Below are 26,382 nucleotides of genomic sequence, written 5' to 3'. Positions count from 1 at the left end.
GATAGAGAGAGCTTCGTGACAAGCTGAAACTACAGAGAGATGCCGAACTCGCTTGCATTCTGATAAACAGGTATGCATCCTTTCAGCTAACTGTATCTATCCGTATATTTTGTGAAACGATGATGTCTTGTGTAAAACGCAGACGGACTAGCTCTCATGTAAATCTACATTTGTTCTACATCTAGTTGGATAAAGTAGCTTCAAATGCAGTTCACTGCATCTTGTTCGATATCATAGTATATAAACGTAATTATAATTATTAACGAAAGGCGACCGTGTTTTTTTAACATATATTACTACTAGCTACATGGAATATTGATTTGATAGGGGTCTCATAATTCATATATCTCTCTGTTCGAAAAGACGTGATTGTCAAAATACTAAGTTAGAATGAGTGAGGAATGATAGGGAGCGACAGAGCGCGTGTTCCAATGAACAACAACTCCCATGAGCCCACGCTCTTTCCCGACGTCATCAAAGTACGTCTTATGTTATTATTTTGATTGAGTTACCCCTGGTGGCCAAAAATCCCATACTGTACATTTAAATGTAATACAGAATAACAAAGTACAGTTAAAAATATAACATGATTCATTATAATATATTAAAATATATTAAAATTAGTACTTTACATGTAGTTACATTCCGTGTGCTAGTCAACACACCAAATAGATGTATTTTATAAAGAATGAAAAAAGATTCAAACAAAATGATTCAAAATGTACTTTAAAGTAAAACTGTGAATTTAAGATTATTACAAAGTCCACTTAAAAGTCTACTTAAGTGTGTTAAAACAGTGTACTCTTTTTAAGTACAATTAATTGCAAGTACCGTTCTTAAAATATATTTTAAAGATTTTAATCACTGTACATTTACTTAAATTAAGTGCATTTTATTTTCCCAAGTGTCAAAAGACCTTTTTCAGATGCACAGACAATCATTTGAATTAAGTCAGGTTCTCTTTTTTAACTTATTCTAGCCAAGAACCACGCACACTTAGAGACAGGAAGAGACAGGACCACAGTTAGTCTGATCTTTACGTGACACATTGGGGTAAGTACATTTGTTGGACATAAGTAACAAGCTGAATAGGTGTGCACAAAGATATCGGCTTTCAATGATAAACGTCTTTTAAAAATCTGACTTCAAGAGCGTCACAAATTTTCTAAAATCCAGTGTTTAGTTCTTCCTCAGAAAAGCATTTAGCAGATTGGTACCATGGAAACAAGCCTTTGTCTTCTGGAACACATGTAAAAGTGCATTTAATTGTGATTTATATGTAATGTGCATCATACGCCCCGTCTGAAGTCCAAAAAGTGTCCTAGGGCGTGCCATCTGAGGCTGAGGACTCTAAACTCTACAATGAAAGTGTGTGAGACAGACACATTTCGACAGTGACCTTGGCTCTGTCAGCGACGGATATTGAGAAGGGACTGCGTAAAGAAGCCAGAATCCTGTCACAAAGAGCACCTCCATTACTGATGTGAGGAGCGAGGAGACGTACTTAAAGTGATTTTCTGTCTCACTCTTCCTCTCGGCTGTGAGGAAAGTGATGTCATCCCGACTCACCCGGTTTCACAGAAGCAGGGAAGTGTATTTTCCTATGTTAGACACATGCCTGCGTCTGATGCATGCATGCACAACAACAAACCCTCCACCTTTTCCCAATCTCACTCATCCTCTCTCTTTCTCAGTCTTGGCTCCATCCGCAGCGGTCCACCTCTTTACCTCATATCCATATTTAAAGGTGCCAGGAAAATGGAGCGATTTAATCAATGGGGTGGAGGAGAGAGAGAGAGGAAGAAACAGACAGAGATTAGATCATTGTACAGATGTAAGTGATGTAATGCGACTCATATGCGCTGCCCATCCCTTTTCTCTATTTCTCTCTATTCAAGGAAAGCAGGCGAACAGGTCAAGATGAAAAGTGAAGATGAGCATGAAGCCGCAAACCACATGGTTCACACTTGGGATGCAATCTGCCGCTAGAAGTACAAGTGACAACACCTTTAGATTGTGAGAGATATGGGAGAGAGATGGGAGTCAACTAAAACAGGTCATCTTCAGCTGCACTCGTACTCAAGCTGGACGCATTATCACACTTATACACTCTCACAAGAACTTATTTAACAAAAGCAACCTGTAACTGACCTTTTGGACAATGTTTGTAACCCATTTCAGATCTGAAATGTTTGAATGGAAAGGATGTACTAGAATAAAAATATATAAAGAATAAAAATGGATAAATTACTGTTCATGCACTACCATTCTAAAGTTTGGGCTCGGAAAGTTTTTTCTTCTTCTCTTTTTGAAAGGAAATTAATACACACGTTTAATACACACACATAAAGTGAAAGGTAAATGCATTTATAATATTATAAAAGACTCCTATTTCAAATCTATGCTGTTCATATTTATTCAACAAATAATAAATCAAGCCAGCATATCAGAATGATTTCTGAAGGATCATGTGACACTGAAGACTGGAGGAATGAAGCTGACACTTAATAATGTTAATAAAATACACTTTAAAATGTATTCTGATCGAGAAAAGGTTATTTGAAGTATGAATAATATTTCAAAATATTACTGATTTTTACTGTGTTTTGATCAAATAAATCCAGCCTTGATGAGCAGAAGAGACTTGAAAAATGTGTAAACCCCCCAAAAATTGAACAGTAACGTTAGTTAGCTTGCTTTGCTAGTGTGCATGCTATGTTACCATGTTTAAATCAGTAATGCAGAGAAACAAGAGAACAAAAGGTAATTCATAAAGTAGTGTAATTGAAAATCTGACCATATCGTTGTCCCATTTGTGTATTATGCATTATCTAATCTATACCTAAATCTACCTTTTAAAACCAATACTATAATGTCAGAGTCGTACAATAACTGTTAGTTATGTGTGTGCTACCTAAAGAGGAGCGAGCTTTGATTGAAAATGTGATCACTCTATTTTATACTTCAGTCGTTGAGTATTATTTGCCTTGATCATTTTTGTTTATTATAAAAAGAAACGTAACCAGTTCGAAGAAATGTAATTGATTACTAAAACTGCCTACCAAGGTTTTGATGTATAGTGCTTTACTTAAGTTGTAAGTAATTGGAAACGCTTCGAACCTAGGCCAGACTCAACTTACTTCACCTAACCTGAGAGAATAATAAATAGTAAGGTTAAAAGTGTTAAGATAAAAGCACACAGCGCAAAACGGTTTCAAAATCCCAAACCGGTTAAAAACAGCAACTCTGGTGGTGTATAGGATACAACCTCACTATATAGACCAACTGTGAAACTAGTCTAGTCTGTCACACACACACAAACACACACACACACACACACACACACACACACAGCATGTGCGGATCTCATATCTACACATACTGCATCACACAAATGTGATCAAGATACTTTTGTCTGAAGCTATTTACAGCATGCTATTTCACACACTGTATGTCACAGACTTAAAGTGTTCATGCTCACGTACAACAGTACCTTTCTCAGTTATAAAACGTTCATGGAAGATACAATAAATTCACGAGTCGTACCATGAACACCCGATCATACAGATATTTTACACTTTCTGCAAACAACACACGTCTCATGCCATCCTCGAGAGAGAGAACAGTGCGTGCGGAGTGATTGTTCCTAATTCTGTGGCGAGCTCGAAGAGAAGCAGTGAAGGATGTTGTGACATTGGCCTCTCAGCGGCACGGAGGCTGGATTGATCAAAGTGGGAGGATGGACGGATAGAAATCATGGAGGGAATGAGTGGAGGTGGGGATCAGGCTTGGCTCAGAACGCTAATGGCCACGAGACACAGCTGGCTACAGACGCTAACGGACGGAGAGAGACCTGGAAAACCACACTCTCCTTTTGTTTTGGGCTGCTTTTAGCTGATGAGAGTGGTGTGTGTGGAGGCGTATTTTAATTTCAGTTCGCTGTAAAAGAACACTTCTGCTCTTAAGTGACATAATTTAAGACAAAGTTAGAGTAAAACGAAGCAGGAAATCCTGATGAGAGCAATGAGATTGAGCCGTCTTTCTGTCTCACACACACTCAGTATTCTGAAGGGTTTTTGTTAACATATTAAAGTCAACCGATAACCCATCCTCTGCTGTATTTACTAAATACTATACTATCTATAATATTCTTTTTGATACTACATTAGACTAACTACGCCTATATGGTACTATGTATATGCTGTAAATTGCTATGTTATGCTGATAATAATACTGGATCTGGTTAGCTAAAACTAAAACTATTAAAACGTGTTTCGGTAGTTGAAATATTGCTGAAATAAAAATGAAAATTAGATGAAAACTGTCAGTTTTAAAAAGTTTATAGGCATAATTAGAACGGTCGTCTCGACAAATGAAATAAGATTAGGTTATAAAGTATTACATTGACTAAAACTATTACTAAATAAAAATAAGGTTAAATAGAAATAGAAAAAATTATAAAAATGTCAAAAGAAAAAATTAAAAAAAATTTAAAAATGAAAATATGAATAGTTTATTCAAAATATTAATAAAAAACAATAATAATATAAAAAAATAACACTTTTCTGGTTCCACATTTTTCATAAACAAGATTTTGTTGAACGTTTGTTTCATCAAAATGAAAATACCCTGTTGTCTTAACTGAAATCAATTTTAAAATAACTAAATAATAGCTAAAACTAAAGTAATTTTTTTAAAAAAATAAATAAAAATGAAAAACATGAAAGCTAATTCTAAATATTATCAATACGGCTCCGGTTTCACATTATTTGCAAAGAAAGTTTCTGCTTGTTGTTATTTAAGGTATAAAAAAATCTAAATCATGTATCCATCCTCATGTCACTCCAAACCAAACCTGTATAGGTATATTTCTTTATCTGTAAAGCATAAAATATATTTCTGATCTTTTTTTTTTTAATAATACCTATTCATTGATTCACATGATACTATATGAACTGATCATGAAAAGGTACTGTTTCCATGTTATTTATCCAGAAAATATCTGGATTTTGTTATTTACATCTGCCCTGAAATCAGCCGCTTTGTGTTAAAGCTGCGGCGAGCCTCTATTCCCATCAGCCACCTCTTCTCTGACCGGCGTGTGCTTCTCAGCATCACACAGAAGACATGATCGTGCCGTATTGGGCTGATAGGGTTTCAGAGCTACATTTAGAACGGGGAGATAGAGGAAGAGAGGGATGAATCAGAGAGAGGGAGGGTGCATGGGGTGCATGCACATGAGAGATGCTTAGTGTTCAAATTGGCAGCTAGATGAGAGAACGAGAGCGGAAGAGAGTGAGACAGGGTCACAGAGAGAGCACCAGAGAGAGAGAGGCGGGGAACGTGAGAGAAATTGTTATCGCAAAAATAGATAGAAATAGGGAAGATGAGATGAAGAAAGAGAAAGGGGAGACGGAAACAAAAGGGTCAAATAGAAAGTGAAGAGAGAGAGAGAGAGAGAGAGAGAGAGAGAGGCAGACGCAGAGGGTGAAAGGGAAGATGTGTGGTTTTAAAATAGACAGACGTGGAGGGAAGGCAGAGGTGCTGTTTTCTGCTGTATTAGTGTGTGCAGCTACCTCCCTTTCCATCACACACACACACACACACACACACACACACACACACACACACACACACACACACACACACACCTGACAGATCCACTTTCTCAAAGACTCTCCTTCTTTCTCTTTAAATTGCTCGGAGGCTGCCGGGCTCACGTTGACCGCGCTGTAGGCCGCTGAGCAAGCGTCAGACTGTGCCTGTGTGCAGAAACGCCAAATAAAACCAAGAGACATCATACAACCCACACACCCCAATGCTTTCTGGAGCAGGTACTTCTGTTATACTATTGAAATGTCTGGGGTCTGCGAGATTAAAAATAGTCTCTTTTGCTCATCAAGGCTGCATTTACTTGATTAAAAATACAGTAAAAATGTTAATATTGTGAAAAAGTATTATCATTTAAATGAATTTTCTATTTGAATATACTGTAAAGTGTGATTTATTCCATTGATGTTAAATCTGAATGGTCTAATATACTGATTTACTGCTCAAAAAACATTTCTTATTATTATTCATATCGAGAACAGATGTACTGCATCATATTCTTTTTATTTATTTTTTTTGGCAACCTTAATATATTTTTTTTTCAGGATTATTTGACAAATAGAAAAATACAATTTCAGCATTTATTTGATATATAAATATGACATTTTTGTAACATAAATTACTGTCACTTCTAATACATTTATCGCATCCTTTCAGAATAAAAATAATAATTTCTTTAAGAAAACACTTACTGACCCCAAACTTTTGAACAGTATTGTTAAGAAATGCCACCAAAAATATCAATTTATATAATAATAATAAATGTATTCTAATTATGTTTGATTGAACATTTTAGCAACTATGTTTTAATGTTATAAAGATGTAGTACTGTGAGTGTGTAGAAGCTGATGCAGTATCATGATGTTGTGGCTGGTTGTTATGTGGTTGCCAAGGTGTTCGATGTGCTAGTCAGCTAGGCTGGTTGCTAGGGCATTATTTTGTAGATGATAAGGTATTTTAAACTTTTTGTTTGCTGTGCGGTCTCTCATAAAACCAAAGATGATTTTACAAAGAGCTTTTTATTCTCTGGTGCTCCAAAGAAAGCAAGACGCTGACCTGAAGAACATCTGCAACTTACATAGCTTTTAATAAAAAGCAGGGTTTTAAATAAATAAGAAATGTTGCCCTGGCAACTTACTGACATAAGATTAAGTTGAAGTAATGAAATGACTAAAACTAAAATACAAATAATAGCAAATATTAATAAAAGATGACTAAACCTCGTAACAAAAATAATAACATGAACCTAAAATGAACACTAATATAAAAATAAAAGCTGACCCTTTATTTGAACAGCGTGTGTGTGCGATGATCATGATGTTTGTGTGGATTAGTGTTGAATTGATTTGCACAGCTTCAGTATGACTCACAGAAGCCATGGTAATGCTGTCTGCCTCTCTCCACACACACACACACACACACACACACACACACACACACACACACACTAATCATTTAGACCCCCCATCTGTCTGCCTCCCTCTCCCATTAGAGATCTACACTCACACACACTTCATTTAGCCCGACTCACCTCTCTCTCATCACACCTCTCCACCGCACACACACACACACACACGCATCCATCCGTCCGATTGCTCTGCCCCCCCCCCCCCTGCCTCTACATCTGTCTGTAGTGCTGCGGTGTGTGTGTGTGTCCATGATACATACAGCTATTCGGAGTGTGTGTGCATGCACTTATAAACCATGCATACGAAAACAGTGAGAGGATTAATGTCTTCAGACGTGCATGTCTCTCATGTAAACACACACAGACTATGGCACACTCTCATCTGTCCAGTACAAAGGTGTGTGTGTGTGTGTGTGTGTGTGTGTGAGAGAGAGAGAGAGAAAGAGAGATGCCACTTCGTCTGGTTTGTCTATGGATATGTATGTATTGGAACACTGCTGTTTTTTAATAGTATGCTGTATGCATTATGCAACACTAAACATTTCAAACAGCAGAATGCTATTATTGTTGCATGCTGCATGTTTAATTTAGTGATGACTAATCTTTAAATATAGTAGGTTTAACAGTAGGTACAAAAAATAGACTGCAAAAAACAATATAATGAGGAATGACCTCATCATGTAGCACTTTACTGCCTTCACATTATCATTTTAAAAATTAAAAGAATTATATAGAAATGTTGTGTTAATATATATTTTGGCACCATATACTGGGTTAAAAAATGTGTTAAAAATTCTGTCTGTAATTATTTTTTGTTCACCACACTGGAAGGAAGGTGAACGTATTGCGTTATGGGATAGATTATTTCACACAGGAATCTCTGTTGTATAGTGCACATTTCAGCACATTTAGCAGGTCATCTGAGTATTCCTTGCATAAAGAAAATTATACACACATACATGCAAAGGTAACAGTAGTATGCTAGTATGTAACTCCAAGACGGCTGCAGTGTGCTGTGTTGTTATCTACACAATTACTAGGTAAATATATTAGACTACTTTAGTATTCCATGCATACAAACTTCATTCATGCACAATATACATACTGCATACTGCATGACCAGTGTAGTATGTTAGTATGCTATTCTAACCCTATCCACAGTATTCCAGTATTTTAGTATTCCATGTGTACAAACTGTCTTCATGCAGTACATACATACTGCATACTACAAATAGTGTACTACTGTAAGTAGTAAGCTACTACGCTCTTCTAAACATAGCAGCAATGTGTTCTGTTGTATACTAGATATTTTGATAATTGTAGAGTGTTACTTTGGTATTTAATGCATACAAACCCCCTTCATGCACAATATGCATACTGCATTCTGCAGAAAGAGTGGTATTTTAGCATGCTATTCTAAACATAATGGCAGTGTACACTGTAGTATACAAGACATTTTGGTAAATGTAGTAGGTAATTTGGATATTCAATGCATACAAACTCCTTTCATGCACAATTTGCATAATGCATACTGCAGAAATAGCATAAGTAGTATGTTAGTATGCTATTCTAAGCATTGCAGTAGTGTGCTTTTTTTTTGCATACTACAAACTTTGGTAAATTAAGTAGGTTAACTCTCTTCATGCATACTGCAGAAGTAGTATGTGTAGTACTGTAGCATGTTATTTTCAAGCACAGTACCTCACATTTGTGCAGTGCTCTACACCCTGATCGCCTGTAGCAGGATGCAGGTGTTAGGAGTCTAGAGACAAGCTAAGACGGCCGACAGAAAATGAAACGCTCTGTTTGCATGTCTTAGTGTGTGAGCGGATGAGTCCAGACAGACTAACTGCAGCGGGAGTGTGTCCGGACAATGACTGACATTAATAATGGAAGTGTGGCTAGTTAGCATCAGACGGCCGAGAGCATCTAGCGTGCCTGTGCATGTGTGTGTTTCTGTAGAGGAGGGGTCTGTTCTGTCACTCCAGCTTTGGTGGCGTCCGCTTTGATGGGTCCTCCCAGGCGATGGAAGCACTCCAGCCTACACACAGTCATAATTACACACACATCTGCAGACACACTCATCACCCAGACAGACAGACAGGCAGTGTGTTGGACATCCCTTCATCTGCAGTGGGCGCTTGTTCTTTCTTTCTTTCTTTCACTCTGTTTTGACGTAGCGTGTGTGCCGGCAGCACGCCTGCGCCATTATCAGCGCCGCCGGCACAGCTTGCCCATTGTCTTTGCCGATGGTAAAGTGCCGAGGGCATTGTTTTCGGCTGGCAGGGGGCCTGTATTCACACACAGCAAAGTTCAGAAGCCTCGTGCCCCCTCAGATTTTTTTTTCAGCTAAGTGCATTTTGAATGCAAATTGAAAGCCAAAAAAAAAAAAAAAAACTTTCATAATTAAAGGGACAGTTCAATCATTTAAATGTTGTTCCAAACCGGCAAGAGTTTCTCTCTTCTCTTGAACACAAAATCATATTTTGAAGAATTTTGGTAACCAAACAGTTGCTGGTAGCCATTGACCCCCATGCTATGGATGTATAGGAAAGAAAAATGCTATGGAAGTCAATGGCTAATGCTTTGGTTACTCACATTTACGAGTTTGCAACAACACAAGGGTAAATAATGACAAAATTTTCAGTTTTGGGTGGACTAAACTTTAAAGTTACACCTATATATATATATATATATATATATATATATATATATATATATATATATATATATATATATATATGCGTGAAACAAACAAACAAAAAAAATAGTTTATTTACCTTCTAAATATATGTTTTTATCATTAATGGGAATGATTCAGTGGTGCAATGTTCCCGAAGGTCTTCTTTGAAATGAGTTTCCTTGTGAATAAGTACACTTCATAACATACTTACATACTTTAAAAAAAATACATGTCAGTGTGAACTGAATGTAATGTTTTCATACATTTAATGATGTTCTTTACAATTAAATGTAAAGGTATTATAGCTGAAATTTTGTTTAAAGAAAAATAGTGGAATATAAGAGTGATTTTTCAGTACACTTTATAAAGTATGTGGTTCATATGTAATTGCACATATTGTAATTACACATTTATAATAATGTTGTCATTTACTATATTTAAAATGCATTTACTTTTTAAATATAAAAATCTATTTAAAATATAAATTAACATATATTTTACTGTAATATTTAAAATTACAATCAAGTACATTACATGTATTTTAGTGTTATTCAACACATCAGAATAAGTACGCATCTTTGAAACACGACAACGATTATTAAATCACATTAAGTAACACATAATTTGACATTATTAAAGTGGCCTTTTTAAAGCGTACATACTGTAAGTGTGTTAAAGTAGATTTAAAATGCAGTTTACTTGCACAATGTGATATTAGGACAAATAAGCTAAACCGTCAGAGATTATATTTTTTCCCCATTAGAAATCATTAGAAATCATTTCAATCATGAAGAATCAGAAAAAGCAATATACTTGCAAAAAGAATAATATTAATGTAATAAAAAGCCACTTAAAAAGCCAAAAAGTGCATTTAAATGCATAGAAATGACACTACTTTCTTAGACTGAAATCTGTCATCATTTACTCATGTTGCTTGATCCCTATGCTGCTTGAAACCTTTATTCTTTCTAAAAACCTGGACATGTTTATTTTTTTTTTATTTCCTTTGGTCATGTCTCATAGGGCAGCAAGTGAGGCACAACTGCCACTGGGGTCCAAAATATGGGCATGACACCTCTTCCAAAGCTGTAGAGTTGCCATGGAGGGTTATAGAGGGGTTGGTTTTTTCTCACTCTTTTCCTAAATTTAGTTTATTAGTTTAAAAATATAGATAGATAGATAGATAGATAGATAGATAGATAGATAGATAGATAGATAGGTAAATACAATAATAGAAAAATAAAGAAATAAATGACTTGATAAAACTTTTTTTTCCATGTATGTAATAGCTTCTGTATTTATTTTATATTTATATTTATATTTATTTATTCATACATTTATTTGTTTTTCATATTTATTTTATATTCCCACATGTATTTATTTCCAGATTTATTAAATAATTTATTAATTTAATAATTTATTTCTTTTTACTTTTCTGTGGTCCTTGCAGAGCTCCAGTGAATAATTCTTTTTTTATTTTTATTTCTTTCTTTCTTCCTTCCTTCCTTCCTTCCTTCCTGTCTGTAGGTTTGGTCCTCCATATCCATTGCAGGGTCCAAGCAGTCTGATTGATCAGTAGGTTAAATATTTTTTATATTTGTTTTGGAGTAAAACATCTGATAAAAAATAATAAATAATAAATGAATCAGTGTTTTTTTATTGAAAAAATTTATACCACAATAATAAAACGCTGTAATACCTTAATAAAGTCTTCACATACCAAAAATGTCTATAGAATACTGTTAATTGTACAACATTCAAGGTTTTTTTTTTCATAAAAAGAATTGGCGAATACATTTTATTATATATATATATATATATATATATATATATATATATACAGTATTGTTCAAAATAATAGCAGTACAATGTGACTAACCAGAATAATCAAGGTTTTTAGTATATTTTTTATTGCTACGTGGCAAACAAGTTACCAGTAGGTTCAGTAGATTCTCAGAAAACAAACAAGACCCAGCATTCATGATATGCACGCTCTTAAGGCTGTGCAATTGGGCAATTAGTTGAAAGGGGTGTTTTCAAAAAAATAGCAGTGTCTACCTTTGACTGTACAAACTCAAAACTATTTTGTACAAACGTTTTTTTTTTTCTGGGATTTAGCAATCCTGTGAATCACTAAACTAATATTTAGTTGTATGACCACAGTTTTTTAAAACTGCTTGACATCTGTGTGGCATGGAGTCAACCAACTTGTGGCACCTCTCAGCTGTTATTCCACTCCATGATTCTTTAACAACATTCCACAATTCATTCACATTTCTTGGTTTTGCTTCAGAAACAGCATTTTTGATATCACCCCACAAGTTCTCAATTGGATTAAGGTCTGGAGATTGGCCTGGCCACTCCATAACATTAATTTTGTTGGTTTGGAACCAAGACTTTGCCCGTTTACTAGTGTGTTTTGGGTCATTGTCTTGTTGAAACAACCATTTCAAGGGCATGTCCTCTTCAGCATAGGGCAACATGACCTCTTCAAGTATTTTAACATATGCAAACTGATCCATGATCCCTGGTATGCGATAAATAGGCCCAACACCATAGTAGGAGAAACATGCCCATATCATGATGCTTGCACCTCCATGCTTCACTGTCTTCACTGTGTACTGTGGCTTGAATTCAGAGTTTGGGGGTCGTCTCACAAACTGCCTGTGGCCCTTGGACCCAAAAAAAAACAATTTTACTCTCATCAGTCCACAAAATGTTCCTCCATTTCTCTTTAGGCCAGTTGATGTGTTCTTTGGCAAATTGTAACCTCTTCTGCACATGCCTTTTTTTTAACAGAGGGACTTTGCGGGGGATTCTTGAAAATAGATTAGCTTCACACAGACGTCTTCTAACTGTCACAGTACTTACAGGTAACTCCAGACTGTCTTTGATCATCCTGGAGGTGATCATTGGCTGAGCCTTTGCCATTCTGGTTATTCTTCTATCCATTTTGATGGTTGTCTTCCGTTTTCTTCCACGTCTCTCTGGTTTTGCTCTCCATTTTAAGGCATTGGAGATCATTTTAGCTGAACAGCCTATCATTTTTTGCACCTCTTTATAGGTTTTCCCCTCTCTAATCAACTTTTTAATCAAAGTACGCTGTTCTTCTGAACAATGTCTTGAACGACCCATTTTCCTCAGCTTTCAAATGCATGTTCAACAAGTGTTGGCTTCATCCTTAAATAGGGGCCACCTGATTCACACCTGTTTCTTCACAAAATTGATGACCTCAGTGATTGAATGCCACACTGCTATTTTTTTGAACACACCCTTTTCAACTAATTCAACTAATTGCCCAATTGCACAGCCTTAAGAGCGTGCATATCATGAATGCTGGGTCTCATTTGTTTTCTGAGAATCTACTGAACCTACTGGTAACTTGTTTGCCACGTAGCAATAAAAAAATATACGAAAAACCTTGATTATTCTGGTTAGTCACATTGTACTGCTATTATTTTGAACAATACTGTATATATATATATATATATATATATATATATATATATATATATATATATATATATATATATATATATATATATATATATACATATATATAATTCGTTTCTTCATCTTTAAAAACAAGAAGCTGGACAAACTGAACAACTGCAAAAAAGATAACATTTTGAACTTGATTGTTATTTTGTGTTTTACATCAGGTTTTACAGTGTGTAAGATCAGTTTTATCGGTCATTGGTCATAGTACTAAATGTCGTTTATTACATGCATACTCAGTATACTACAGTATACTTTTTTTTACATTTACCCAATTCATAAGGCATATTTCAATGATTTCACAGCTTTAGAATTTACTCAATAAATTTGAAAACTAAATAAATTGTAAATCAATAAAATAAAATCAATAAATTGTAAAAATGTTAAAAAGAAAATGGAGTACATGATAGTTTTAGAAATATATTGAGATATCTAATAAATGAAGCATTTCAGGTTTAAGCATAAATATTACTAAATTGTATTCAAGATGCACGTTCTGAAAACAAGTATGTTTTGCTTCTCAACTAAACTTATTGTTTAAATGATATTTTTATTGCAATTAAGAACAAGATGTTTGAAGTACAATGAAAAGAGGACAGAGAAATGATATCTTCTGCACTATTCAAGAGCTTTAACAGCATTTTCCAAATCCAAGACGGAGGTGTGTTTGCATGGCCAACTTTACTGCACTGTCACTCCTCATGGGTCACGCGATGAAGAGATCGTCTTTGTCGTCCAACACACACACACACACACACACACACATGCATGATGTTCCTCAACACACGAACGCTGCCCCCGATAGGTGAAGGCTGTTTGATGCAGCAAGTAGACATTCAAAAAAAGCTATGAGATCTTCTCAAATCAAACCAACGCTTTTTCAACTTTGTCAGCTTTTGTAATGCTATGAAAGCACTAGTTTTTGGTTCATTTTCAAAAGCAGAGCCCGTTTTGACTATAGCACCTTGTTGTGTGGTCTTTATTACAGCGAGGGCCTTGATGCTAACGCTAGGCTAAGCGCTGTCTCTCCCTCTCGCCCTCCTTCTGACGGTTATATAATTCAAACGGCTGTTTGAAGCTGCAGAACTTTTCAAATGCTTTTTCTGCTGCTATGATCACGGCAAGAAAAATATTAATCTGCAACAGTGTGGCTTAAAACCGCCCTTTCATCTGTTGTCGGCCCCTGAGAGTCGTTAAAAATCCCACACGTGGCGTCCGAAACCAGTCTCGGAGATCAACCATCGCCACCCAAAATCTCACACCAGCGTCTACCTGTAGGTGCCCTTGATAGTGTCGCACTCCAGGCCAGGATGTGCTGATGCTAGGAGGTAAATTGGCCTGCGCAGCTGGTCTCTCCTGAGGGGACGTGGTATGGATCTCATACAGTCAGAATTGGGACGCAAATAAATCACATGGAAATGATTTCACTCTGTCTCTATGGGGGCTTGAACCTGCGGCCTATCATTGTGCCAGGAGGCGAGCACCACCCACAAATGTCAGAAGAACACAAAAGGAGAACATTCACTGCAATCGAACACGCATTCCCCACATAAATGCTGCAGTTTCAGAGCAGTTGTGCTAACCGCTAAGCCATTGTATTAGCACTGGAAACATTACTCTTTAATAAGAAATCATAAGAACCGCTCTTTCATTAAAGAATCGTTTCTCAGTCGTGAGGTGCATGTGTGTGTGTGAGGTGTGCGCATGCGTGTGTGTACTAGCTTTCTGGGCCAGTGGACTGGTAAATACAGCGGCTGTGGAGTGGAAATGAAGGCTGGATCTATTTGGAGACACGCTAGATGCCCTTCCTCCGAGCTGGATGACATCCAAGCGATTTCACTGTGCTATACCACCAACACCATACGTCATGCTCCCAAATGCACACAGATGTGTATATCCAGACACACGTGGAGGAGAGGGGCGTAAACACACACACACACATAAACAACAGGCCATGAGTTCATTAAGCACAACCACACACAAACACAAACACACACATACACACTTCAGAAACAGAGACCTCAAGCCTACACAGAAAAGCCTCCAGGAATTTTTGTTTTTTAATTTAACAAATTTTCTATTAACCATTTTTGCTTTGATTACCCTTACAAATCTTATCATATGTCACAGAAAATCTTGTAAGCGGTGCACAGCAGTTTTGGTGTGTCACAATGTGTTGCTTCCTTGTCAAAAAGTGTAAGTAGTGTTATCTAACTGATATCTCCGTTGCTTTATTCTTTTAGTTGTATATGTTTCACAAATATGCGTACATTAATGTTTGAAAGTTTGGAATAATTATTATATATTTTTTAATTGTTTTGAAATAAATCTCTTACACTCACCAAGGCTGCATCTGACCAAAAATACAGTAAAAACTGTAATGTTCTGAAATATTATCACAATTTAAAGGTGCCACAGAATGCAAAAAATGCACAAAAAAAAACAAAAAACAAAACACTTTCCAAGGTGTTTGAACACAGCTGTGTGAAAACAACCAGCCTATAATGGTAAAAATCCACCCACGCATTTTTTTATAATTCCAAAAAATCATAAACAGTCTCTCTACACATAAGCGGTTTCAAACTATGCCAACATAGCTCTCTGAAAGGCTAATGTTGCTAAAGCTACCATTGTCTCTGCCTGTTTTCACTAATGCTGCCTTCACGCGCAACCAGAATGATCATGAATAGGAATGTGGTAGTTAAAAATTGCGTTTGGAAGCAAGGTGTACCTGCGAGCATGAGCTCTTGAAGCTCCGCACTCTTCTGAGAATGGAGAATGGTTGCCAGGTTTTCAAAACAAAACCCTCCAGCAGATATTGTCTTTTATCGTAGCATATGCAGAGATGGCCAAAAGCAAAATATTGTGGTTTAAGCATCCTGACAGCAATATTTACTTTACGATATTGAGTTTAGGGCGGGAGTGTCTGTTTAATTTGGCCAATAGCAGATGCGGTGGGGCTATGGAAACCAGTTTGGAAACAGTATTTTTGGTAAGCATTTGAAGCTATTACTGTGTGAGAAATCACACACATCTAGCCTGTAAATATGACATCCGTTGAACACAGGTTGTTTGGCCACCCTTGGTTGCGCATTAATGCGCCTGAGCCTGGTGCATTGTGTGGTGTCCATTCATTTCGGCGTCACATATGTGACCCCTGAACGTCGAGTTTGTTTATTTATTTCTTCTCTCCATCCATTCATTTCCTGTTCTCCGCTCTTTAGGAGCAAGACTGCTGAGCCTGGTGCTGCAGAGACAGCAGCATCTGGAGATAAATAATTCCTCCATCGCTCCTCTCCTCTCCTCCTCCCTTGCGCGCTCTGCCCCGTCCTGACCTTATAGATCTGTTTTGAGCCGTGCCAGATTGTTGCTCAGGACTCTCGCACCTAGAAAACAGCGGAAGGGGGAGGGGTGCTGTCTTCCCCTCTCTTCACCTCATATCCGTCTGTCTCTCTCTCTCCATCTACTCCTCCCCCTGCCTCTATCTAATTTCAGTCCTATTACCTTCTATTCTTGAAAGAGGCGATGGTTTCCGATCTCCCTTTCTCTCTCTCTCTCTCGTTCTGTTTTTCATGGTTGTTCTCTGACTGACCCTCAGGTGTGTGACAGTTTCAGGGGATTGCATCAGTCTCCATGCTACATTCAGTATAGTCCTCACAAAATGCGGTATAGCGCCATGTAGAGCTGGGAGGTACTATGGTATATACTGTGCAATGGTGACATTTGTCAGCCACTATATATTTTGCTTGAATGTTGTATTTGCGTAGACAGGACTGCATTTGGTTATTTTCAGTACACATGAGAGTGATGAGATTAAGTCGTGTCCCAAACAAGTGTGTTATTAAGGGAAGTAACTGGGGTTTGCCAACCAACATCAAAACTGGCTGCATTAATATAGAATTAACTTGATGTGTTTATATCAGCTATTTTGCAGCAGCTTCAATATGGCTCATCCGATCAGAATTCAAAGTCATTATAATGCTAGTTTTAGTTTTGTGGGTTGTGTTTATTTGTGATGCTGTTTGTACTTTTGTGCAAGATGTTTAATTCAGTTATGATAATGGCTGAATGTCACTTCACTCACTCACTTAATCCGATCTTTTGCTTTCTGTCAACAAGTTCTAAATAAAAATATGAAATATTGAAGTGAGATGAAAAAAGACATTTACTGGATTTTATTCACTGGATTAGCTAAAAATAGCATTGTACTTAATTTTTTTTTTTATTTGTAATGATTGCCTTTTTTTTGGGGGGGGGGGGGGGGGGGGGGGGTACTAAGCATCCTTAAAACAAGGTAAATGTATTTATTTGTATTTATCTGTTATCTTATTAATATTAGCACTTTACTAATGCTACTACTAATATTAGTAATTATTTATAAAATCTTATTTAAGCATAAATCTAAGAAAATATGAAAGTGTTTAAAATAAGAAAGTAAATGTCACTGGAGTAAGAAAAAAAAATAGTAAAAAGATTGTCTGAATATTTTGAATTCTGAATAATTTTCAATTAAATATATCTTGTTTAGATGTTAATGGAGCCCTACACATGACATGCAAGAAAAAATAAATAAATTGTGCACACAAATTACTAATTTGTTCCCTCAATGTACTAAAACGTGCACATGATTACTATTTCATTCCCTCGATTTGCTAAATCATGCGCAATTTGTTCTCTTGATTTATAAATAATGTGCACGATTTACTATTTTGTTCCCTCGATTTATAATCGTGCACACAATTTACTATTTTGTTCCCTCGATTTATAAATTGTGCACATGCGCACAGCTTAGTAATTTGTTCCCTCGATTTATAAATCTCGCGCACAATTTATTAATTTATTCTCTTGATTTATAAATCATGTGCACGGTTTACTATTTTGTTCTCTTGATTTATAAATCATCTGCACAATTTAACAAATAGAAGAAACTAATTAGTATATTGTGCACACAATTTATAAATCGAGGGAACGAAATAGAAAATCGTGCACATGATTTAGCCTACTATTTTTTTCCTGCATGCCCTGTTTAGGGTTCAGTAGATATTAAATATCTAGGGAATAGTTTATTGGGAAAAAAAATTCAATAGTAAAATAAAAATACAAAAATAAAAATACAAAAATAACAATGCAAATGTAAAAATTATGATTAATTATTTTTTTGGCATTTTGCTGGTTTGTATCCATCAAGATCCAAATACAAAACAATGACAATAATAGTAATAAATGTGAAATCAATAAGTACCTTAATCTTTTTTTTTATGTAATTTCCTATATTATCAAAAAGTAGACAGTGATTATTCTATATTTATCTGTATTATCATGAATTATGACAAATACTAATAATATAAAAAAAAATATTTAATTTATAATTAAATTTATCATCAAATTCTTATAATTAAAATACTGTTACACTACCATGTTATAAAATGACTCATAGCGTGATATAAGATTGTGGTCATACCGCCCACCCCCTGCAAGTGTGTGTGTGTGTGTGTGTTTGGCACATGATCTTGTCTGCTGATGTCTTGGGTTGTTTTACATGCAGAGTGACGCTCTTAACCTTGGGAATGCAGTTGCCACCTTTTTTCTCCATCTAGTATGCCATTACAGATGTTGGTATCAATTTTTCCTCCTTCTCTCTAATTCACTCACATATTCATGTCATCCCTCCATTTTTCTCCCCCTCCTTCATAGACCTCTGTTCTCTCTCCACTCCGTATCTGTCCGTCTCACACATACCAACACACACACACACTCACACACACAACGCTCTCTGCCTGTCAGCTACACTCCCTCCACACACACACACACACACACGTCTCTAAATGGATTCTTTGCGGAGGGGGGCTGTCCAGAGCATCAATATCAGTCAGCTGTGACACTGCAGTCTCAGTGCAGCGTTTAATAGGTTAGAGCTGCCTTACCCCTGAGCTTTCTTGATCAAGGGCATGGTGCATGCAAAATAACACACACAAGTATGAATTCCCTTGAATGCATGTTATAACAGACCTTTATGCTTTACTGAATGTCTCAAACACAAAATTGTCCTCATAGTATCTCATAAACACAGGCTATCATATGCATATGCATGTAGTGTCGTCAACATAAACACAGGAGCATGCCGAGTTTTTCAGTTCCTCTTGATTTCGACTCAACATGCAGCCCCTGTTCAGCACATTCTAGAACGTCTCAATCGCAAAATCATCCTCATAGTATCACATAAACACAGGTCTTTATATAAGACACATATTGAATATGCATGATGCGTCTAAATATAGCTCTGCTCTATTGCAGCTGCATATCCATACATAAATACAGAGCATGATTCACATCTAGACTGAATGCCTTTCTTATTGGTAAAACACTCATTAATTCTTAAAAATAAACATTCTTTTTTTGTTTTACGAAGAACCATTAACATCAATGGAACCTTTCCATTCCATAAAATAATAATAAAAAAAGATTCTTTAGAATATTAAAATGTTCTTTACTTTACAGAAACATGGTTCACTGAAACTCAGTATGGTTCTTTTATGGCATCGCCATAGAATTCTAAGAGTGTATGAGCTTGTACTATAGTACAGTGTTGACATGAACACAATGTGTAAAGAATATAACCCTTTCATATATTATCTGTTGCTAGTGCTGTAGTTTTTGGAATGGGATTCGCACGGGAGCAAACTGATCTCAGATCAGGCTCGGAGCGCAACGGCAAACACATGGGCATCCTGTTCTCCAACACGCCCCCCTGTCCCCATGCATGCAGCTGTGGAGACGCACAGCAGCGCTCCGCTCCCCCAGCGCTCATCCATCCATCCATCCATCCCCTCGCACTGACATTAAGCCCCTTAAATGTGGAGTAACATGGGTCTCTACCTGCGGCGGTGCCTGTGCCTGGATCCCGGTCCTCTGGATCAGGGCTGCAGCCTCCTGCAACGCGGAAAATGGCAGATATTCCCTGTCAGTGGCAGACTCGTCTCTCTCTCTCGCTCTCTCTCCTGCGTGTGTAGTCGCTCTCGGTCTATTTCACTTTCCACCTTCCCTTTGCTGCCATGTTCGGAGCGGAGCGGAGCAGGGCGGGGGCTGGGGGTGGGCCGTACGGGGTTGGGGGTGCTGTTTGGAGGAGAGGAAAGGAGCGTAAAGGAGAGAAAGGGGGCTCAGGGGGATAAGAAAGCAATTAGAGGGCAGTCCTCTCTTACTTCCAGATGGAATGTATAATGGAATTAGCTCAGGGGGGCTCGCAGCCCGTCCGCAAGCCAGTGAGAGATGGATGGAGAGAATGCATGTGTGAATGCTGATTTGTGAGGGGGGTCGATTGGAGACCACCTGCTCTAGCTGGGAGAGAGAGAGAGGACAGAGATGGAGGGGAAAGATGTCAGCTTCAAAGGGTGTCTCACAGGTTAGAGATCTCTCATCAGAGCCGCTGCTGAAGCGTGTGTGTGTGTGTGTGTGTGTGTGTGTGTGAGTCAACAGTGCAAGTGCGGTGTGGATGAGGCAGGAGTTGAAAGAGTTCACTCAGATGAGGAGAGATCCACAGGAAAGAAAAATCACAAATGAGATCTCTTGAATTTTGCAATTATTTTTTTCCTAGACTGCCCTGAGATTGGGTAGAGATCCAATGGACACCCCGTGAAACCGAAATGGGAGTTTTGTGGTCATTTATATGCTTGTGTACACCTAAACATGGACTTAATTAACCTTTAGCATTTTTTACATCTACAACCAGGCCGGTGACTCATCCTGCACTCACAGGCATGTGCAAATTTTCGTCCAATCAGATGGTCTCTAATGTCCCTCCCCCAAGTCACCTGCAACCGATTATCAATAACAAGTAGCAAATAGATACATAAAAGATACATAAGTGAGATTTCCTGAGCTATTTTCCTCCGGGGAGAAACACAGAGGCTGTGGGGGGAGGCTGGAGAGATTTTTATGATGCAGAGGAACATGCCTGTGACTATGACTATGAAAGTGTGTGTGTCTGTGTCCTCACTGACAAGATAAGAAGTGTGTGCACGTGTGGGGTCATAGATTGTGCCATGAATAAAAATAAGCCGAGGATACTAAAACCTGCCTATAATTGCAAGTCCCCCTCTTTATGCTCTCTTTACCTCCATCAAATCAGAATCCAGAATGCAGTCTTCAGTATCACTGCACAACAACCGTCATTTCTTATTCCTCTCTGTCGTGAGTGCATCATTCACATTAAACAACCGCTCTATATTAAACGACTAGACTGCTTCATTTCTGGTCGTGCTCTGAGGCTTCCTGACAGTATTTCTCTCTTGAAGTTTACCGTCAGAGCCCAGCAGAGTATCCGATTGATTTGGGATTTCATTTCTCTCCAGACATGCGCCACTGTGCGACCTTGAACGACACAAGACCAGACTGATATTTTACAAGTGGATTTTTTATCTACAAGAAGTCGCAAAATACTTTGAAAAGAATCTGCTCTTATTTGACTTAACATTTTTTTGATGGCATTGCATTTAAAATCAAATAATGTTAACATTTTAATGAAAAAATTATTGTAAAAATTCACAGTAAATATGGACAAATGAAATCCATCAGGTCTCTCATCCTCATGTTAATCAAATGCATATATATATTCATCTTCTGACCAGACTGACATTTTACATGCAGATTTTGTATCTAGACTGAAATGTCATTGAAAGAATCTTATATTATAATTTTTCCCCAAGTGAAGTTCAATGTATGTAAAACAACCTCCTAAAATACATAAAATAAATGAACTAATAAATAAGTTAATCATCATACAAGTATAATAAATGTAATCCATATTTTATATGCATACTAATTCTTCTTACCGTATTTTCCGGACTATAAGTCACACTTTTTTTCAGTTTGGCTGGTCCTAGGACTTATAGTCAGGTGCGACTTATTTATCAAAATTAATTTGACATGAACCTAGAGAAATGAACCAAGAGAAAACATTACCGTCTACAGCCACGAGAGGGCGCTCTATGCTGCTCAGTGCTCCTGTAGTCTACCCCTAATAAACATAGAGCGCCCTCTCGCTGCTGTAGACGGTAATGTTTTCTCTTGGTTCTAAATAAATGCAACTTATAGTCCAGTGCGACTTATATACAGTATTGTTCAAAATAATAGCAGTACAATGTGACTAACCAGAATAATCAAGGTTTTTAGTATATTTTTTATTGCTACGTGGCAAACAAGTTACCAGTAGGTTCAGTAGATTGTCAGAAAACAAACAAGACCCAGCATTCATGATATGCACGCTGTTAAGGCTGTGCAATTGGGCAATTAGTTGAAAGGGGTGTGTTCAAAAAAATAGCAGTGTCTACCTTTGACTGTACAAACTCAAAACTATTTTGTACAAACATTTTTTTTCTTTCTGGGATTTAGCAATCCTGTGAATCACTAAACTAATATTTAGTTGTATGACCACAGTTTTTTAAAACTGCTTGACATCTGTGTGGCATGGAGTCAACCAACTTGTGGCACCTCTCAGCTGTTATTCCACTCCATGATTCTTTAACAACATTCCACAATTCATTCACATTTCTTGGTTTTGCTTCAGAAACAGCATTTTTGATATCACCCCACAAGTTCTCAATTGGATTAAGGTCTGGAGATTGGGCTGGCCACTCCATAACATTAATTTTGTTGGTTTGGAACCAAGACTTTGCCCGTTTACTAGTGTGTTTTGGGTCATTGTCTTGTTGAAACAACCATTTCAAGGGCATGTCCTCTTCAGCATAGGGCAACATGACCTCTTCAAGTATTTTAACATATGCAAACTGATCCATGATCCCTGGTATGCGATAAATAGGCCCAACACCATAGTAGGAGAAACATGCCCATATCATGATGCTTGCACCTCCATGCTTCACTGTCTTCACTGTGTACTGTGGCTTGAATTCAGAGTTTGGGGGTCGTCTCACAAACTGCCTGTGGCCCTTGGACCCAAAAAGAAAAATTTTACTCTCATCAGTCCACAAAATGTTCCTCCATTTCTCTTTAGGCCAGTTGATGTGTTCTTTGGCAAATTGTAACCTCTTCTGCACATGCCTTTTTTTTAACAGAGGGACTTTGCGGGGGATTCTTGAAAATAGATTAGCTTCACACAGACGTCTTCTAACTGTCACAGTACTTACAGGTAACTCCAGACTGTCTTTGATCATCCTGGAGGTGATCATTGGCTGAGCCTTTGCCATTCTGGTTATTCTTCTATCCATTTTGATGGCTGTCTTCCGTTTTCTTCCACGTCTCTCTGGTTTTGCTCTCCATTTTAAGGCATTGGAGATCATTTTAGCTGAACAGCCTATCATTTTTTGCACCTCTTTATAGGTTTTCCCCTCTCTAATCAACTTTTTAATCAAAGTACGCTGTTCTTCTGAACAATGTCTTGAACAACCCATTTTCCTCATCTTTCAAATGCATGTTCAACAAGTGTTGGCTTCATCCTTAAATAGGGGCCACCTGATTCACACCTGTTTCTTCACAAAATTGATGACCTCAGTGATTGAATGCCACACTGCTATTTTTTTGAACACACCACTTTCAACTAATTCAACTAATTGCCCAATTGCACAGCCTTAAGAGCGTGCATATCATGAATGCTGGGTCTCATTTGTTTTCTGAGAATCTACTGAACCTACTGGTAACTTGTTTGCCACGTAGCAATAAAAAAATATACGAAAAACCTTGATTATTCTGTTTAGTCACATTGTACTGCTATTATTTTGAACAATACTGTATGTTTGTCCCTCAAAATGACGTATTTTTGGACTGATGCGACTTATACTCAGGTAATCGTTTTTGTTTTGTTTTGTTTTTTACTTGAAGTCTTCCATACGTTGCTATATGATTTGTAAAGGTGCATCACATCATACACAGATAGACAGACAGACAGACAGACAGACAGACACAGACAGACAGACAGACAGACAGACAGACAGATAGACAGACACACACACAGACACACACAGACACACACACACACACACACACACACACACACACACACACACACACAGACAAACAGACAGACAGACAGACACACAGACAGACAGACAGACAGACACACACAGACACACAGGCAGACAGACAGACAGATAGACAGACACACACACAGACACACACACACACACACACACACACACAGACAGACAGACACACAGACAGACAGATAGATATACAGACAGACAGACACACAGACAGATAGACAGACAGACACACACACACACACACACACACACACAGACAGACAGACAGACAGACAGACAGACACACAGACAGATAGACAGACTGACACACAGACACACACACACACACACACACACACACAGAGACAGACATATAGACAGACAGATAGATATACAGACAGACACACAGACAGACAGACAGACAGACAGACACACAGACAGATAGACAGACTGACACACAGACACACACACACACACACACACACAGAGACAGACATATAGACAGACAGACAGACAGACAGATAGATATACAGACAGACACACAGACAGACACACAGACAGATAGATATACAGACAGAGAGACAGACAGACAGACACACAGATAGACAGACAGACACACACACAGACACACACACACACACACACACACACACACACACACACACACACACACACACACAGAGACAGACATATAGACAGACAGACAGACAGACAGACAGACAGATAGATATACAGACAGACACACAGACAGACACAAAGACAGATAGATATACAGACAGAGAGACAGACAGACAGACAGACAGATAGACAGACAGACAGATATACAGACAGACACACACAAACACACACACACAGACAGACAGACAGACAGACAGATAGACACAGATTCATTAATGGCTCATTGAGGGGAAGATTTTGTCACATGTTCGTCTCTGTTTGGGACATACTAATGAGGCCACTGCACAGCAATTAATGAATGTCTGTTTCTTTCTCCTTCTCCATTACTTGCTCTTTTAGCGGTGAATGGATGCCTGACACAGAGGAATCATGTTAATGAGCGCTGGATTAGGAGAGAGAGGGATCTTTGGGTCAGACGCTCTCATGAGCACATGAGCCTCGTGATCAATGGAGAGGAAGGATGTGTGTGTGTGTGTGTGTGTGTGTGTAAGGGGAGAGGGTTTCTCACTGTTACCATAGAGACGAGAGGACAGTGGTCTTGAACATCACTGCTGGGCAGGAGGGATGCTCAAACAAGCTGTGGGAAAGGGTATACATGCTGGTGTGCATGAAAATAAGGGATGGATGGACATTGTTGTGGTAGAGTTAAGGCTGAAGTATTACTAATGTAAAAAATCTAGACTTGAGTTTTACTTGCCTTTGCACTGCAGTGATTTGAAAAGGCTCAATGTCAGAATATCTGTGTCGCCTACTACTACACAGAGGAAGTAAACACAGCTCCATGATCCAGCAATGACACAAGCGCTGCCATCTAGCGGTGACGCAGTGATACACGTCTTCCTCTCGAGCGTGTGTCGATGATCTGACCAGAGCTGTACACACAACTCTGGAGCCGTCCGTGTGGTGTCCGACATGTAGAACAACACATAAACAAGACTGACTTGGATTTGGGTTATTTACAAAAAATAAATACACAAATAAAAGTGTGTGTGTTCTTAACGAGTCTGTTGCCTTTTATTGATTTATGTCTCCATCCAGTGGGCATACATGGAAAGTGCTACAGCTCACAAGAATAATAATAAAGAATAAGAATATAAGAATAATAATAATAAAAAAAAAAAAACTAATTGACATTACACTTATTTTACAGTAGGAATACTGTCTTATTTATCTAAGCAGTTTATCTAATAAAACTGGAGTAAAAGCAACACGTTTGCACATGCTGTACTTTTCATTTTATGTGGGTCCGCTCATCTCTGTGGGCAGTGTTATTTTAATATAATTTATATGCACATAGTTTATTATTATATTTTTTTAATAGGTTTTTTTATTATTATTATTTTTTACATTTTTATTGTAGTTTAGGTTTTAGTTATTTTATTATTCACTTTTGTTTTTTTATAAATAACATTTATCTTGAATTTATTTCAGGTTTAGTTAATTTAGCTCTTATTTTGTTTTTCAGCAGTTGCAAGCTGCAGCAGTATTTTTTTTTTTTACATTCACGTTTCTCGTCTAATATTTGTTCTATTTTA

At 37.5% G+C, this 26,382-nt stretch overlaps 1 protein-coding gene across 1 annotated transcript in view; it reads right to left on the bottom strand.

Annotated features, from left to right (window-relative positions):
* LOC127940446 (retinoic acid-induced protein 1-like) overlaps positions 1 to 20,228 on the bottom strand; it is a 54,650-nt gene extending 34,422 nt beyond the window's left edge. The window contains exon 1 of the mRNA XM_052536139.1: positions 20,076 to 20,228. The gene's annotated coding sequence lies outside the window, so the exon portion shown is untranslated. The remainder of the gene's footprint in view (positions 1 to 20,075) is intronic.
* Positions 20,229 to 26,382: the final 6,154 nt, after the last annotated feature.

This window comes from Carassius gibelio, chromosome A3 (assembly GCF_023724105.1).
Source record: "Carassius gibelio isolate Cgi1373 ecotype wild population from Czech Republic chromosome A3, carGib1.2-hapl.c, whole genome shotgun sequence".
NCBI lineage: Eukaryota > Metazoa > Chordata > Actinopteri > Cypriniformes > Cyprinidae > Carassius > Carassius gibelio.
The sequence above is the reverse complement of the archived record's forward strand: the minus strand, read 5'-3'. Positions and strand labels throughout refer to the sequence as shown.